Source organism: Fundulus heteroclitus, chromosome 22, assembly GCF_011125445.2.
Source record: "Fundulus heteroclitus isolate FHET01 chromosome 22, MU-UCD_Fhet_4.1, whole genome shotgun sequence".
Lineage (NCBI taxonomy): Eukaryota > Metazoa > Chordata > Actinopteri > Cyprinodontiformes > Fundulidae > Fundulus > Fundulus heteroclitus.
The window spans coordinates 27,932,700-27,945,848 of record NC_046382.1 but is presented as its reverse complement, the minus strand read 5'-3'; the positions used below and the strand labels follow the sequence as shown (position 1 = coordinate 27,945,848).

The 13,149-nt window shown below is 40.0% G+C and overlaps 1 protein-coding gene across 2 annotated transcripts in view; it reads right to left on the bottom strand.

Moving 5' to 3' along the window:
* insyn2ab (inhibitory synaptic factor 2Ab) overlaps positions 1 to 13,149 on the bottom strand; it is a 61,258-nt gene that overhangs the window by 18,016 nt on the left and 30,093 nt on the right. The window lies entirely within an intron of this gene.

The following is a 13,149-nucleotide window of genomic DNA, read 5'->3' as shown; positions in this document are numbered from 1 at the left end:
ACTAAACGATCATACATACAGGAGCTTTACTGTTTTTTTTTATTTTGCTCTCAAACATCAGTTATTTTCACAACCCTACTATTTATATCACTGTTACTGAAAATGTATTTAAACAAATGACGTTTGGGTGGGGAAGTGGGGTGGGTAATGCCCACTCTGCGTATATATGTCATGGCCACTTTTTCCAGGACAGTGAGGGGCTGCTGCTCAGAGAGCAGAATTCATGAGGATTTCTCAGACATGTATACAAGACAAAAAAGTAAACTTGATCACTGTTTTAAACTCCTCCCACCAAGCTCCATGTGCAAACTCCTCTAAGGCTTTGCTTTCAGATCGACAATAAAAGAAGGGAGGACTAAGAAGTTTCTCCCCAGATGATGAAGACCCCCCCCTCTTCCAAAAAAAAACAAACAAACAAACAAAACAAAAACAGACAAGCAAACAAACTGCAAAAAGAAGTTTATGAAGCTGACGAGATGCTTGACTAAGCAGTGCATTGTGAACACGCACCTTGTCTGTGCTCTGGGGTTTGAACCTAGAAACTGGGGAGTTGTAGCCACTGTCCCCTATAGTAAGTTAAAGCAAAATGCAATGCTCGGAGTCTAAAGCGGCATATTAGCCGGTTATCATCATTGGTTAGAAACTTTTTGATCACTGAAACCGCTTTCCTCTTAATTCTCCTATCTACAAGGTCCTCCAGCAGTGCCAATGAATCCACCGCACAGCATTACACACGAGTGTATTTGTTTAGAGCAATTAAAATAAGTGCCACACACCTTGTCCCAATTTATCTATTAATATCACCCTGATGATCATCGAGGAGAGGAATATAATGGTAGGAAACCCTGATAAAATGTTGTGCGGACTTTTATTTCAGATGGCTTAGGCATTCTTTTATTTATTTGAAGAGTGCTTGTGTGTAGTTATGTGTCACCAATGCAACCATGAATAACACTGTGGTTTTGAATGCTTATGATAAAGCCAATCTATGATTAAAGTCTGATATGGAGTGAAATTCAACATTTGAGTGGAATCGTCGTGCAGTTTGGCTGCAATTCACCACCCTACCATCTGCATCAGCAGTTTTCTCCATCTCCAAAATGGGTCAGAGTTGCCGTGAGGACTGCACATTTTCCCATCAAGTTTTTTTTCTTAATATAGATCCCAACTTTTGCGTGGAAAAAAATGTACATAGGTTTCTGGCCACATTTAGTGCATAAACAAGCTTTATAAATGAGACCCCAGAACATGACTGTCACAATTTGTCTTCGATGAACCCAGAACCACACACACGGGACTAAAATTGAGAGTTTTTATTGAAAGGTTGATGGGATGGGGGACGGTGTAACCAGAGAGGCAGGACTGCACAGGAACAGGGGTGATGATGAGGGCAGGAGCTGACGGCCCGGATAGAGTCCTTAGCGAGCCAGAACACAGTAGCAGGTTTCACAGCAAGGCAGAGAGGGAACCAGAGGACGGCAGTAGAATTCACAGCACGGCAGAAAGTGAATTCTTGTAGGCCAGGGTAACAGCAGGATAGCAGCAGGACAAGGTAGATACTTGAGGACCAGAACCACAGCAGGATCGCAGCTAAGCAGGGTGAATACTTGCAGGTCGAGTCAGTCACAACGAGATAGTAGCTCCTCCTGAGATGCAGAGGGGAGACAGGTGAATCCAGAAGCAAGCAGAGATAAACGGTCAGTAGGAGCAAACCAGGCAGACAGGCGAGGAGTAAGTGTTGTGTGATGACGAACCGGCAGAGGAGTGAAAGCAGAGGGAGGCTTAAGTAGTGAGGCTGGCAGGTAAAGTGAGTCTGACTGATTAATGACTAACATGTGTGACTGACTGCAGAGGGAGTGAAGGAAAAGCCAAGTGAGGGGAAGGCAGAGCTGAAACTAACAGAAAATAAAGTCAAATCATAACTAAAACCCTAACAAGGAGGAAAAACTGAAAACTAATAGTAAACAAAAGACAAGTCAAAACTAAACCCTGACAATAACAGTCTACATACTGTGAAAGGCCAGGTATGACAAGCAATAATCAGAGAAGTAGCCAAGAAGCCCACAATAATGCTGGAATAGCTGTGATGGGTCTCCATTTTGAAATCTGTCCTCTTCAAGTTTGCCTACTGCACCTTCAACATCTCCAGCCTTTACTTGCCTGTTTGACCTCTCCAGCACTCCCTTTACTCTGAGGACCTCAAGCCTGTCAAGCTCGAACCTTCCAAAACTCCTCCAAGGACATTCACCCTCACCATAAATTGCCAAGCTCAATGCTGGGATATCTGTTGCCCGTCAACACCATCCATCCACCTCAAGAAATTAAGTCACTCTTTATTATTCCCTCCTGCAATGTGTCAGGGTTCTGCGGGCGTGCCCAATCAGGGTGCTATCCTTTTCCTCCTTCTCCCCTCACAGGTGGCCTTGATGAGCAGGGAGGCGTGCTGTGGCAGGTGTTCGGCCTTAAGCGGCGCTGGGTTGGACTATTTAAGCGGATGGATGCCAGCACAACACTGCCAGAGTGTTAACCTAGTGTAAGCCTCAGTTGGTCACTGTCTGATGACAGCTCATTTACCTGTCGGTAACTTTGTTCTCCCTGTGTCCCAGGTTACCTCAAGCCCTGGATCCCGTCCTAAACGCTCTCGAAGCTCAATCACCCGTCGCCTGATCGCTCCAGATCCTTCCCTCCGATCACAGCTAGCAGTCGGTCCTAGATTCCTCCGAGCCCCGTCAGCCGGACCCGACCCACTCTCGCCCAGGCCAGTCGCCCAACCTGCCTTCTCGTCCTCTGTGCTCTGAACGCCCGTAGACCACTCCCCTTGGCTAAGTCTCTCAGCTGATCTCGGTAAGAGCGCACCGGTGGATTCGCTTCGCAAACCCATCGTTATGATTAAACTGTTTCCTCTCGTTCCAGAGGTCCGATTCCCCGTCGCCTCCTGTGAACCAGACGTTCCTTCGCTCCCAGCCGTCTCCCGAGCCCCTGCATTTTCCAATCTCTGCGGATTAATTATTTGCCCTAAGAAATAAACTGTTGGAACTCTGACTTGTTCTCCTGAGTGTTCCTGCATGTGGGTCAGACACCTGAAAAGCATGACACAATGTTTACCCCTTTTGAGAACTTCTCGCCAGATCTAACTGTCCCTCTCCATTTCAGATGCAGACACACACACAAGACTAACAACCATTCAAGAGCAATTTGGAGAGACCAATTATCCTTACAGGAATATTTTTGAACTCTGGGAGTAAGCTGGAGTACTTGGACAGAATCCATGCATTCACATGGAGAACAAGCAAATCCACACAGAAAGTTCCCAGGTGTTGAACCCAGGACAGTTTGTAGCACTGTTGCTACACAATGCAGCCCCATGATTGAAACCTGAGATAACTAATAACTAAGGCTAAGTGCTTTCTAGAATTGACTGAGTAGGACAGAGTAGGACACAATTTCATGAACCATCTAATGTTTGCCAACTACTTGTGTTTTGTGATTTATTGCTCTATAGTTCATTCAATTATCAACTAAAATATATAATTTGTCAAGACTTTTGGTGTGACATTCTGTTCTCTGTAAGAGATTTTTCAGTGCTTAGTCTTCCAAAAGCTGGGCCTCTCTTAGCCTTGACTACAACAGAAACTGTGATCTGAGGAAAAACCACAATTGTCCTCATGACGTGGCTAAGTTATCAAAAAAACACTGCCTTACTTTTGACTACAGATTTATGAAGGTTCTTCATCTTTGGTATGATATAAAACTATAAAAATTGTTCTTCCAGATAAAATCCCCAACAGAAAAAAACATTGCATAATCATGGTGTACTATGTCGTCCCCTCAGAAATGACCAAAACAATCAATCTGATTTTAGTCATAATCAAGCAAAAGCAGCTTGAATCCATACCCAATAATTAACCACTTGTTAAATTTGTGAGGCTTTTTTCTCTAGTCATTTTGATACAAAATCAGGACTAACTGGAAGAGCCCCTCTTAAGAGAAGATTGGATGCTAATTATTTAACTCTTAAAGGAATTATGGACAATTTTTAAATCTCTGTCTGAACACTGTAATGACTCTGTGGTAGACAATAGCAGCTGGTAAGATTCCTGTAAATAACTGTTAGAATATTTATTGCATCCCCTTCTATAAAGTTAGAAAATGATACAACAGATAATATGACATTATAGCATAAGTATGACATGTTCAATTACATGAGATTTTACTTGTTAGGATGTGCCCTGAGTCGGTATCTGGATTTTATGCAGCCAGATGAAGCTTGTTTCATGTTGCATATGAAAAACATATTTCCACATGCAGATCGTCCTCAATTTATTCTAGGTAAAATATTTGAATATCTCAGGAAACAGCTATGGTCCCTTCCAGCCAAACTGACGTTGTATTACCTTCTAAAATATCAGACGCAGCAGCTACGGAAGACTAAATGGGCAGCCACCAAAAATATAATTTTTTAATTGGTTCATTTATAATTCTTGTGGGTCAGTTTTATTGGAGAAAAACCTTTACATCCTCCCAAAACATCTCATCAGCTAAAAGTTTTTGTGCCCCACTGTGTGTGTTTATGCAACATGCTACAGAGTGAAGATAATACTGACTCAGTGTTTTTAGGGAGCAGCTGTCATAAGGAACGAGCCACTGGCTTTAAAAAACAGAATTCACCTTTTACCTTTTCTTAATTTTCTTCAAATATAGACTAAGTCAGAATAACATTTTAGGACAAAATTTGACTGTGTTGTGCCTAGGAAATCAGTTTTACACACTCACTTTATGAGTTACACCTTGCTTGTACTGGGTTGGACCCCTTTTGCCTTCAGAACTGCCTTAATCCTTCATAACATAGGTCCAACAAGGTACTGGAAACATTCCTCAGAGAATATGATCCATTTTGACATGATAGCATCACGCAGATGCTGCAGATTTGTCGGCTGCACAGCCATGATGCGAATCTCCCGTTTGACCACATGCCAAAGGTGCTCTATTGGATTGAGATCTGGTGTCTGTAGAGGCCTTTTGATTACAGTGAACTCATTGTCATGTTCAAGAAACCAGTCTGAGATGATTTGTGCTTTATGACATGGTGCGTTATCCTGCTGGAAGTCGCCATCAGAAGATGGGTGTGGTCATAAAGGGATGGACATGGTCAGCAACAATATTCAGGTAGGCTGTGGCGTTGACACAATGCTCAGTTGGTACTAAGGGGCCCAAAGTGTGCCAAGGAAATATCCCCCACACCATTGCACCGCCACCACCAGCCTGAAATGTTGATACAAGGCATGATGGATCCATGCTTTTATGTTGTTGATGCCAAATTCTGACCCTACCATCCGAATGACACAGCAGAAACCGAGACTCATCAAACAAGGCAACATCTTTCCAATCTTCAATTGTCCAATTTTGGTGAGCCTGTGCGAATTGTAGCCTCAGTTTAATGTTCTTAGCTGACAGGAGTGGCACATGGTGTGATCTTCTGCTGCTGTAACACATCTGCCTCAAGGTTCAACGTGTTGTGTACGTTCAACGTGTTGTGTGTTGTGGGCGATTGGGGTTACAGATGCAATGCAAACCGGTGTACAGAAGGGGGCGCCCAGCCAGGCCGGGGATTTGAGCGGCTGCCGGACCGCATCAGGAATGTCATTGTGCTTTAAGACCAGTGTTTGTATATCTATCTATCTATCTATCTATCTATCTATCTATCTATCTATCTATCTATCTATCTATCTATCTATCTATCTATCTATCTATCTATCTATCTATCTATCTATCTATCTATCTATCTCTCTATCTATATATATATATATATATATCTATATATATAGATATATATATATAGATATATATATAGATATAGATATAGATATATGTATGTGTGTAAATGTATTGTTAACCAACAATCTAAGACTCAGTTAAATGATGACCACACATTGATGTCCAACTGAAACGTTACATTAAGCAATAACTAAACAAAAGCATTGTTGCAAAACTGAAAGAAAATACTTCTTAGTTTCTAAAAGACAAAGGCATGATACCCAAGAAAGGGAAAATTAGGAAATAACATGGAATGTGGGGCAGGATCCCTTTGCTAGTTTGTTGGTTGGCTAGTTTCAGATTCTCTTCAACTGGTGTATTTGTCATAAGTCTGTGTGAACACCTAATATTTCTTTCATATTCTTCAAGGCATTCCTAAACATGTTTTACAAGTCCAAAAGTTATCCTGTTTGGAAATAGGTTATCACAAAAGAATACTGTGGGTTTGCATATTAATGTACTTAGTTTGGTTATATCTGAGAAAATGCCAGGGTACAGATTTTTGTAGCGCGGCATGAACAATGTAAAGATCTGTTCAGTTGAATGTGTGCTTAGCAAATTTCCCACAAAGTTGGTTGGTACATTAATATTTAAAAAGTCTGTGCTCAAACTTGGCCAGTAAAGCTGATTTTTTGACCAGTAAAGCTGATTTTTATCTGGTAATGGATAAGTAAACAGTAACAGTTGACTGTAGTCCCACTCCAATACTCTAATTCAATGTGTCCTACATATGAAGAGACACTGAAGAGACACTTAAAAGAGACACTTAAAAGAAATATTTATTGGGTTACTAATGTCCAAAAAATAATCTCACAACAAGGCCCCTAACGCCTGGCTTTTTATTTTTTGGCCTTGTTTGTTTTATCAAAAACAATCTCTAAAATAAAAATAAAAAACATCATCTAAAAACATTTAAAGCAATCCAAGGCAAATTTTATTTAACTATTATCCATACCCACTACAGAACATAACACCCTGGTAACACTTGGTTTAAAAAGCCCAATTAGAGTGGCCTCATAACCCTTTGCCTTTCATCTCTACAAAACTCTGCCTGTTTATATCATATGCACTGTGCTGTGTAGGAGCATTGTCAGCGAGTGTTGTTAAAATACCTTCTCTGGTACACTCACAGACTGTGTTTTCTGCTTTGGCATGACTGAACAGTTGGATAAGCTTCTTTGAAGTTCTACCATACCTGGAGTAGAGAATTAAATCATCTTTCTTTAGGTAGCTTCATTACATGCCTATCGGCTGTGTTTTAATGCAGTGTTAGAACACCCTACACACCCAGGTAATTTATCACACGAGCGCAAAATTCACCCATTTTCAGAGAAAATTCAGTTTTTAACCTTATTGTTCATATGCTGATGAAGTGGCTAAAAGCTAGTAGCTCTTGGAGAGTGTTCATGATCACACTCAGACCATGCTCTAACACACTAGAGTCTGGTTCTTTTCCTCCTTTTATGCACAAACTTTAAATAAACCCCCTCTAAAGATGACTCAACCTTGAAGTAAGACTTTAACACTTTAATCTAAAGAGGGCAAAGACATGATTATCAGATTCAGCCAGACCCCCTAACATTTCGCACAACTCCAAAGGGGATAGTGCCTCCTCACATGTCATCAGTAGAAATATGCATATGAATTAAGCCGATTTCATCTCATGATCAGTCCAACCAATTCTTACTTTTAACAGTCAGATAATGTAAACATTCAATGAACAAATTACTAACAAGAGCCTTGACTACAGTGCCAAATGTACGCACACCTGTTGATTTTTTACAGTTTGTCAGGAGTGTTGTTCAGAAAACATGCACAGGAAACTATTAGTTTACAAAAAGCAACATCTTCAAGCATTGTTTTTACATAGTAAATGTTTGATTTTGGAAAGAAATAATGCAGGTACTGCTATTTTTTAATGCAGTTTAACCGGAATAACCTTTTCCCTCACTTTCTGTAGCGGGATAACGCGTTTCATACATTTGTCTTAATGTTTTCATAGCCTGTGCAGTGCTCCCAATACATTTGCATGTATGGAGATGAAAGCTATTATTTTAAACACACCATTATCATTTTGTGCACAACTATTTGTAGACACACTCATCCAGTACTTCTTCAGAGTTGAAGTCATATCATTAGCCCCTTTTCCATTGGCACTCAAAAGCCTGGGGCTTTTGAGAAGCCTGGGGCATTGCAAATCATGGGTAGCGTTTTGATACACATTTACCCGACTAATTTAATTTACCCATGCTTTACTTTCCCGGGGCTTTGATCCCCCAACCGACCAAGTATTTCTCTGCTTTCTGTGGGCTTTGCTTAATGGGCAGGGTTGTGTGCAGTAAAAAAAAACTGTCCACCACAAGAGTGGAGTAAGGAGATCAGCCCTTTACAAACCTATCAATTTTATAACCTTCATTTATCACAAAAAGTTGTTTTAAGATGATTTGAAGTGAGAAAGTACACCTCCGAATTTCTTCTGTGCAGTCGGTTTATCAGAATTATGAGCCAAATTTATTTCTGCTTGGACTTGTTGGGAAGGCAGAGACCCGCTGGCCTCTCGACAACTAGACTGCAGTACAGGGCTCTCAACTCTCATGCAATGACCATGTGACACACACATTTCCCTGACTTCGCACACACACATACCACATGTGGCATTTCTCACACATAAAAATAACAATGGGCCATTTGGACTGTGAATTCATTCACAGGACTGTTTTGTTCAGAGCTCAGTCTAAACCCCGCCTTCTGCAGAGCTGTTTCAGCATCTTTCACAGCTTGTGGCCATCAGTAATTCCTGCTGCAGTTCAGCAGGAAGAGCGATCAGCGTTACAAATAATTTTGGTCTTACCTTTATTCAGAGAGTATTTGTACATTTGGGGACGGTTTGATTTGATCCATTCATGCGGATATATGTAGAAACAAAATGTTTTTCAAGAATAAAGCAGACAGCAGGAATGGACTCAGGAAGGTGGAGTTTTGGTTGCAGCAGGTGATGAGTGACAATCAGAGCCGTTGACTTGTTGAGAAGGAGCGATATTGAGTATTAATGTGAATGGAGTTTAAACAGACATGATTCTCCTCATATTATGCAGCCTCGATGTGTTGAATCAATAAAGGGAGAAGAGTTGTGCTTTTATTAGTATTTTAACCGACCAACTGAATAATAGTGTCAACACTCTTTTTTCACTTTTTAACAAAAGGAAAACACTTCTACTTCCATGTCTAGTCGGTTACAAATGAGAGAGGAGTTGACTAGATCCACTTTTCCTGCATTGCTCCTGATGCAAGATGTAAAAATGACAGCGAATATGGCCGGACCTGATGCAACTTCTCTGCCTTTGTCTGTTTGATCACTGTTTTCTTGCGGCCACCCGCTGGACCGGAGTGGTAGTGCACTTTTTCATCACTACGTCCCACATGTCATTCAGCTGTTTTACATAAATGGCCCCTAGCTAATGGAAACAGGAAAACCCATATGGTAAGGGAAGTTTATTTATATAGCACTTTTCACTAACAAGACAATTTATAGTGCTATACAGAAAAACATTACAGACATACATAGGAAAAGCAAATGAATAAGCTATATAAATCCTTGCCTAGAATTCTTTCATACATTAATTAACAAACATACAGAAAGACTTTCAATTAATAATAAGAAATAATCTAAGTATATTCTTTGGGATTTCTGATCTAAAATAATATTGTCCAGCCTTTTCAAAGCTACAAATAGAATAACTTATTTTGTTTGATTGTTTCACTGGAACAAGCTTCATCACTAAAATTTCCAAGAAAGCTACAGCTTGAGGTCTCTGATCTGACCTTTCTGACACTACAGCTAAAACAGAAAGCAGCATAGTAAGGGAAGAAAGCATGGTATAGGCGGTGTGTGTGTCCCACATAGTGTAATCGTGTGTGTGTGTGTGTGTGTTTGTCTGTGGCAGCAACTGCAGTCCCAGGCAGCAGTTGCTGCCATTAGTCTTTGATAGTGATGGGATGTTATCGGGCAGTTCAGTGTGCTCTTGTTCAAGGTCATAGATGTCAGATGTCACAGGACGTCTTGTTTACATAATATCCAGGAGAAATTAAGATTGCAGGGGGAGCCAGTTTGGATAATAGCGTTTGTTATGGGCAGGCAGACTCTTGTTTTTTTTTCTGCCTTAAAGTCTCACTGGTACATGTCAATGGCGATTCCAAAACAGTCAATATTGTAGTCATTCTCCCAGGGTCCAGCTTCCAGCTTTCTCCAAGATCCTTCTCATCCTGCCAGCAAGTTCAGAAATTGCAGCTGGCCTGCAGTTCTGCTTACAAAGCATTTCAGTCTGAGTGCTGGGAGTGGACAAATCCCTCACATAGATCAGGTAGCCTTTACATGAGCTGAAACAGCTGCCAACATGTTCACAATTTCTTGATACTCCAGGTAACTGCCAGCTCCAAAAAGCAGAAATCCTGTAATCATATCTATCTATCTATCTATCTATCTATCTATCTATCTATCTATCTATCTATCTATCTATCTATCTATCTATCTATATATCTATCTATATATCTATCTATCTATCTATCTATCTATATATATATATGTGTGTGTGTGTGTGTGTGTGTGTGTGTTTTAACTATTACATAAATCCCCATGAAATATATCCCCATGGATATTTTTCATGGGGATTTCACCCATTATAAAATCCCCATGAAATAAAACAAATATATATTTAAAAAACATGTTAGCTTATTGTATCATTGATTTATTTATTTATTTCAAAATTGATTTAGTTTTTCAAAATTTCATTGGTCCATAAGAAAAATTCTTCATGTTCTTGAAAATTTTCCAACACAGCAATACAACTAATGTTTTCAGTTTTCCAAAAACTTCCTAGAAACTTCAACATTTTAGAGAATCTTTATGACATAGACTCCACAGCTACTTCCTTCCTGCTGAACTGGGCCTCTGAGAACACCACCTGTTAGTTTCATGTCCACCTCTAGTCAGTTCAATTCAATGATGCCCTTTGCATTTTGAAAACCTTTCATACTATAGCATAAAAATACTGTAACATCTTACAAAATAATAAAAAAAACAGATAGCCATTATCAACTTTACCAAAGTTCAGAAACAAGTTTAAAATTTTGAATTTTCTTCAGATAGATTTGATAATTCTTTGCCACAATGACTTAGCCTATTAATACAAATGATCAAAAACAAATATGCAATCTTGTGTCGGTGCAAAGTGAGGGGGGGGGGCAAAACTGACTCTGACAAATAGTCAGAGTGTCAGTCAGCGCTGTCTGTGTCACGGCACTCTGCTGCTCCCCCTCCCCTCTGGTACATGGCTCAGCGGCGCCAGCCAATCAGCAAGCAGGCTCAGCCTGGCCCGCCCACTCAGCTCTCTCTCAAAAACATGAGGGAAAGAAGCACAATTTGGTTTTATTGTAATACCGTAAATGAAATCAAGCTGTATGTTTTGTAAAAAGCTGGTCAAATTCAGTGGAAACACAACAAATTTATCTAAGCACGTGAAAAACCATGAGCAAGAAAACGTCTAGAGACAGAAACGGAGAGAGGAGACGAAACTTCTCTCATTGCCCCGACAGACCCAGACCCACAGACTGACGTCACTGACTGAGGCGTTTCAGTCCTCCAGGGAACATCCAGGTAGATAAGAGTAGTCATCTTCAGCAGCAGTTCATTTTAACTTTCAAAGTAGATATAATCTATCATATGTTACTGTAGCCCACACAGAAAATGTAATTAAGACCTTGAAAGAACCCAGTACATATGTCCTATTAAAAAGTGTTATTTAAGAGAAGATAACATTAGCTAATCCTTTATTTATCCCACGTCAGGGAAATGTATAGGATTAAAGCAACAGGCAGGTGCACACAACACAGACAAAATTACATAAGGATTGAAAGATATAAGAGGTGGATTAGGGAAAAACACTAAACATAACATTATTAGTAGTAGTAGTATTACTATTATTATTTAATTGTAATAATAAAATAAAAATCACAAATCCCGAAAGGTCAACAGTTTCATGATACATCAAGCTTAGGGACTGGCTAATATACAGCAGGTCAAAAAATCCCATATTTTGGTTGCAGTGCTTGCTGTTCTCTTATGAAGAAAACATCAACTAGTGCACTAAATTCAATAGATGGGTTGAAAATATCCAGTATAAAATACAGAGATTTCCAGGGCATGAAGTATACAGTTAAGTTGACTTTTTTTGGGTGCGTGTGTGTGTGTGTGTGTGTGTGTGTGTGTGTGTGTGTGTGTGTTTCTGTGGTGGCGGCAGGTGTAGGGGGGGGGGGGGGGGGGGGGGGGGGGGGCAAAAAGACTGCGTTGTCCCAGGCCCCAGCAAAGCTGTCAGCTGGCCTGCCCACAGCCATTGAAGAAAGAGACGCTTGGACACAGGTTTAGTGAGGATCTATTTACTTTTTACTGGAAACTCGTCATATTTTCCCACACTATTGCTTGCCATATTTGAAAGTGTACTGACATTAACTAATAACAGTAATTTCAAAAACAGTCACTAGCTGATAAATTTATGAGACAGTTTGATCTATTCAGTTGGCTTCTGTTGTTTTAATAAATCCTGTAATATGAGATTCTATATTTAGTGCAGCTGTTCAGTGTGTGATCCATTATCTTTCAGTCATAAAGCAACATGGTGCTGTAACAAGTCTGTTGTTGTGAAAGCTAAAGTCTTTTCACAGTAATGGAAGAATGTGAGAGTGTTATAGTGTGTCCCCACCTTCAGCTGTTCTAAAGAAATGTTTAAGCCCCTGCATACATCTTGTGTGCCCCAGAAACTGTGGGATTATGCTTGCTTTAATGATCGCAGGATGTGTTTGTGTCTCTGCTTATATGCAAAGTGGAGAAAAAGTCTTGCAGTTCTCCAACAACATCATACTGTAAAGTGCAAACCAGCCAACTCAGGACAAGCATCTCCAGTTGAGCCACAGTCACACCTGGAGCAACCCTTTGGGCCACCATCAAGGCACAACCACCACAGAGCAACAATCCTGACAAAAGAAAAACTGAAAGGTTCATACATGTTTTTGGGATATGTTGGACAATTATTATGATTTTAAATTCCAGATCATTCAAAGAAAACATGCAACAATAAAATAAAATAAAAAACAACAACTATTTTGGTATTTCTTATCTGATTTCAATTACAATCCCCAAAATCAACTCGTATGACACAATTTCAGTAATGTAATACAGTATCAATTGCAATCAATATTTCAAATAGTCATTGTCAACATGGTATTGTGATAAAGATAAATGCTTCAGAAAGGCAAATTAATGAATCTCAAAAGCATAAATAC